We start from the raw sequence: 6,203 nt of genomic DNA on the forward strand, positions 1-6,203 counted from the left end.
TGCAATTCCATTCCCATCGTGTCTGTTTTTGTCCCCAAGCTCTTTAAGCCGTAAATCAAGGATAACTCTCATCTATTACAACTTGGTCATGGTTTTGTCTTGTTGCTGGCTGCTTGACCTGTTGGGCCTTTGAACATAGGCGGAGTTTGACTTCTATGTGGGGTGGGGGAGGGCAGGTGTTCGCTTTATCCCTAACAATAGGAATCACGGGTGGATATTTTTTCTTCATTGTAAACTGCAAAAAAATATAAAGGTGCCCAGTTTAACGCGTAGCCTTTCGCGACCAAGGTGCCCAGTTTGGGCAGGAAGTTGCCCCCCCCTCCCGCCGTACCCCCCCCCCCCAAACAAAAAAGTCCGGCCATGCCTTTGAGGTTGTCCTAAGCAGCCGTGTTCACAAAGCAAAGGCCGGGCCACCTTCACGAGGACGGCCAACTTCATTGATCTCTGGCCATGATCACCTTCGGCAATCGAAACAGCTCAATGCGTCGGTGACAAGAGCTCGAATAAAGTCCTGGCAGTGTCGCTTCACCGGCAATTCCCATTACGAGCAGCAGCAGTTTGCTTTCACCACAACAAATTATAAATATCCCCCATCAACATTTTGATGTGTGGTCGATCCCCATCAACATGAGCTTGCGTCTAGCCACCGTCAGCTCACAATCTGCTCTCAATAGTCCAATAGCTGTCCCCCGTGGCTGTCATTTCCACGGCTGCCACACGGGGGCACGCTTTGCCCCTTTGCTCCTTGGTATTACCAGCAGGGATGGATGGGACCATGGACCCGTGCAGTAAATCAATGAAATCTGCGCTGCTTCAACGGAGGAAAAATATCAACACTACACGAACTTTAACTTCTGAAGCCCTCTCGCCTGGTATACAGGGGGTTGTGGGTTCGATCCCGACCCTGACGCCTGTATATTTGGAGTTTGCATGTTCCCTCCCGTGGTCACGTGGATTTTTCTCAGGGTCCTCCGGTTTTTCCTTCCACATTTAGAAACGTGCGTTTAGAGTATTTAGCTGCTATACATTGCCACGTGATAAGCCACTTCGTTGAGCTATAATTTGTGGCCAGGTTGCTTCTGAAAAAAGAGCTATATAGCTCAGTGGGTCTTACCTGGTAAAATATAAAAAATAGTTATTTTTTTTTAATTGCCATTTAGCTCCTGAACGTATTGCCATTATACACAAGAATAGGACAGAATAGAATCGAAAGAAAAACATTACTACCATATATCAAAAACACGCGATGTTTTTAATGAATTATCAATGTCGATGTGTTTCTCTTCATTCACTCTTTACAGGAAAGATAATTTTATATATTTAAAATCAATGTTTATGTTGCCGACATCAACGCATTTAGGAGTCTGTAAGATTCCAGGCCATAGTGAAGGTTACCTAAGAATCCGAGGATAGATTCCCCAGACCGTGGAGTCTCCGCAAACTTGGTTGGATTCCGGGTTTCAGCTTCCCGAGGGCGAGTGCCCGTGCTGAACGTCGGCGGAGGCTGAGAAGCGACTCTGGAGTTTGGTGGCCGTGGGAACCGTTCCCTCACTCCAGAGGGAATGATGGAGTGAAGGGCCACCCAGGCCCACCTGGACCAGGGACCCTGCATCTGGGCCTGGGGACCCTGCACCAAAGACCCTACACCTGGACCCAGAGACCTCGCACCTGGCCTGGTGATTGACAATTCCCATATCCCAGGGTGTATGACGTCCCCGTTACAGTCCCACAGGAGTGACACCTCTGTAGCAGTGACCAGTCTCGGGTGAATCATCTGAACTGGGAGTTTGCTTCTACAGTCAGGAGAGCCGGGTGCATAATGGCTCAAGGCAGTTGGACTGTGTCTGCGATTGAACTCTTATTTTCGAACTCTGGGGTTGATGTCGAGTAGGCCACTAGAAGGCGACGCGACACAGTGGGGGCTTCCCACGCAGCTCAGAGAAACTGCCACTCGGAGAGACTGCCACTCGGAGAAACTTCCACTCGGAGAGACTTCCACTCGGAGAAACTGCAACTAGGAGAAACTGCAACTCAGAGAAACTGCAACTCGGAGAAACTTCCACTCGGAGAGACTGCCACTCGGAGAAACTGCCACAAAGACACAGACCCCGCTCATAGCCTGAACAGACTCTTGGGGCATGTGCTGTTAGCGAGCACCTATGAGGGAGTGGGTAGCTAGCACCACGCCTTGATCGCCTTTATCTCTCCATTGGCGTGAGTTGACCTTGGGGAGGCCACGCACACATAAGTACGCGTGCATCTTGTTCAGTTTTAGTTGGGGGAGAGGGGCAGGAGGACACCAAACTGAGGAAGATTCGGAACCTCACCTAGAGAGAGAGGGCATCATATGGAGGAGAGGGTTGAGCCTCACCTTCAGCCAAGGGAAGGCAACTCCAGACAGAGGGGCAGCAGCAAGGGAGGAGCAACCTCCCAATGAGTTGCAGATTGACCAAGCGTTTTTGTCAGGAGACCTCGGGTTAGGAATAGGGTTTGTTTTGGGTATAGGGTTTGGGTTTAAGGATATAGATTTGGGGATACGGTTTAGCGTTATGAATAAAGGGAGACGGGTTAGGGATGGACCACAAGGCCACGTGTCGGAGCATTCCCACTCTCGGCACCTGGGCCACGAGGCTGGGTTGGAGACGTGGCTCCCCAGTCTACTGTGGCCGTGTTAGATCTTGTGCAGTGAGTGTTTTTCGGGAGTCGTGGTGTAGCGGTTAGCACGCTGCACTACAAATCCGGCAAGCCAAGTTCGATTCCCGCTCACGGTCAACACCAGATACAATTAATCTGAACCGGTTCTGGGCCTCCCCTAGGTCGACTCAACCTCAAATGAGTACCTGATGCAGTGTATAAACATCGTCACTCGGGAGACAAAGGCGGCCAGACGTGGTGCTGGCCACCCACCTCCTCGTGTGCCGTATCGGCCTTCATAGGTGCTCGCTAACAGCACTTGCCCCAACAGTCTGTCAAGTCTATGCGGGGTATCTTTGTCTTTGCAGTGAGTTTGTATCAGCAGTGGGTTATCACAGTGATTTTCTATAGTGCTGGGGTTTTATGTGGAATTCGTTTGCAATTTACGAAGCGTTTTTAAATCACAATGAGTAGCTTTAAAGGTTTGAACTCTTCGATATGAAACGTAAACAAATACCCTTTTAATCTTGATTTGAAAATACCCTTTTAACACTGTATCAGAAAACACAATTTTTGCTGGCTGGCTTTAACGTCCGCAGGGAGTGACGGACAGTCAACGTCCGGTGGACGTCTGAATTGCTCGTTTGCAACAAACAAAACCCTGTCCACGAGGAGCGCTTATTTTCCTAGAGGCGCCGTGTTCGAAAACATTTAATTTTTTTAAACACGAACTTTGTGGCAAATATCTCGATTTACCGACAGTTGGGCTGCATGCCCTGGTTTTGGTGCGGGACACATTGTCAAACTGAGAACTGAGACTCTAACTTTAACGTAAGCAATTGTTCTGAAGTTTTTTTTGTGAGTTTAATGGCAAATCGGGGAATCACGTGAACCGCGCTCACGCAGCTGTTTGTGTCTCGGTGCTCAGTTTCCCGGAGATTATTTTGGCTCCAAAATGAGCGATTGAAACAGCGCCCCCTAGTGGTGACACAAACAGCGCCCCCTAGTGGTGACACAAACAGCGCCCTCCAGTGGTGACACAAACAGCGCCCCCCTGAATGGTGACACAAACAGCGCCCCCCAGTGGTGACATAAACAGCGCCCCCTTGTGGTGACACAAACAGCGCCCCCCTGAATGGTGACACAAACAGCGCCCTCCAGTGGTGACACAAACAGCGCCCCCTAAATGGTGAAACAGACAGCACCCCCCTGAATGGTGACACAAACAGCGCCCCCCTGAATGGTGACACAAACAGCGCCCCCCTAAATGGTGACACAAACAGCGCCCCCTAGTGGTGACACAAACAGCGCCCCCCTGAATGGTGACACAAACAGCGCCCCCTTGTGGTGACACAAACAGCGCCCCCCATTGGTGACACAAACAGCGCCCCCTAGTGGTGACACAAACAGCGCCCCCATGAATGGTGACACAAACAGCGCCCCCTTGTGGTGACACAAACAGCGCCCCCTAGTGGTGACACAAACAGCGCCCCCCAGTGGTGACACAAACAGCGCCCCCATGAATGGTGACACAAACAGCGCCCCCTAGTGGTGACACAAACAGCGCCCCCCTGAATGGTGACACAAACAGCGCCCCCCAGTGGTGACACAAACAGCGCCCCCATGAATGGTGACACAAACAACGCCCCCTTGTGGTGACACAAACAGCGCCCCCTAGTGGTGACACAAACAACGCCCCCTTGTGGTGACACAAACAGCGCCCCCTAGTGGTGACACAAACAGCGCCCCCCAGTGGTGACACAAACAGCGCCCCCATGAATGGTGACACAAACAGCGCCCCCTAGTGGACAATTGTGATTATATATCTTAGCTCTTTCGGTAAAGTCACGTTGAAGGGAAACAATAAAATATATATATAAAACAATAAAAATTCTCACGACGTTTCGACCATAACACAAACGGTCGTCATCAGGTGTGCCGGTTTGCATAAATTTATTTTTAAACGGTGTATTTATTTATAAAAACGTTAGCACCACGGGCAGCGATTTGGCAGTTTATTTAGAAGGACGAGTCCATCTATGTTCTGAAAAGAGGAGGGGGGAGACAAAAAATTAATGTATGCTGTCTGAAAGCCACTGTAAGCGTGAAAAATCAATTAAGACCTGAAATGGTTAATCAAATCTTTCCAATGATTGCTAAGCCAGAATTCATCTTCTCGGTTGAAATTGTCTGTGCTTGTATATGTGGATAGCCTCATGAACGAATCTCTCATGGTAGCCAGATGGCTTACAAAGAACCTCTGTCTTGGAAAAGTCAATGTCATGTGAGCCTACTGAATTAAAACAATGATCTGCCACGGCCGAGGTGTTGGTCCTACCGTGTTTAAGGTCTGCTTTGTGTTCACGAAATAAATAAATGCAAAACCGACACACCTGATGACGACCGTTTGTGTTATGGTCGAAACGTCGTGAGAATTTTTGTTATATATATTTTATTATTTTATTATTTCCCTTCAACGTGACTTTACCAAAAGAGCTAAGAATATGAATTACTGCAGTCACGAAAGCTTTAAATCAAAATTTAATTGTGATTATTTTAACATAAATGTTTTCTCCTATTCTCAATCCCCCCCCCCATACCAACCAACAATGGAATCCTGTTGTCATATATGGAATGGAGAAACCAGTTCCTAACTGACTGCAGTCGATATACATAATGCAGTCAGGGTCATCAATAATCCAGCACTCACTCATTCATTCCAGTCACGCATTCATTACTTAGTTGGTCCCCCTCCTTATCACTCTTCTATCACTACTCCCATGGTTCCTGCTTCCCACGTTACTTAAAGTCTTCATTAATGTACCCACGTTCAGGACCTGGTCTGACAGGCTGTTTCATCACATCCGCCATAAATACCGCAGGTTACAATTCTTTATTTTTCTTCCCTCGCACTGCTTCGCTTTTGAATTCCCTCCGTCGTCTCCTTTCCCCCCAAGCTCTTATAACTTTGCTCAATTGAAGGAACCTATTACCTCTTTATCTATTACAACTTTGAAAGCCTACGTGTTAAACTCTGATCATGCTGTTTGTTGCGGAATGCATGACAGTTTGGGCCTTGCTCGGGAATCCACGTTTAAAAAAAAAATCATGGCAGAACGATTTTTTTTTAACCATGAGCAGCGTCACGAGATTGAAAGGGAATGTGATCACACAACCGCCATCCATGACCAAAGCAGAGCAGGGAGAACTTCATCCGGCTGCGAGATATTTTTAGATAACAAAAAAAACCTGACAAGTTTTAGAATTGGTATTTGACGTATTCAATTACAAGAGATGGCCCAATTGGAAAAGCATATGGCTAAGGCTAACGACTATCGAAAACATTTTTTTATTTGCCAACTAATGCAGGCAAAGTTGTCTCTTCTCAGGGCAACGTGCAGCTCTGACGGGGACCGCCGCCCGGATGACCATCACCTGTTGGGGGGCAATATCGGGGGGCCCGTGGTGGTGGCACGGGGTCACGTGCAAGCAGATGCATGAGCAGCGGTTCGGCTCCCGTGGGACCCGACATCACTTTGCAACCCAAGTGAAATACAACTTTACTGTCA

This window comes from Petromyzon marinus, chromosome 3 (genome assembly GCF_048934315.1).
Source record: "Petromyzon marinus isolate PM22_M1 ecotype Great Lakes invasive population chromosome 3, UKy_Petmar_22M1.pri1.0, whole genome shotgun sequence".
Classification (NCBI taxonomy): Eukaryota; Metazoa; Chordata; class Hyperoartia; order Petromyzontiformes; family Petromyzontidae; genus Petromyzon; species Petromyzon marinus.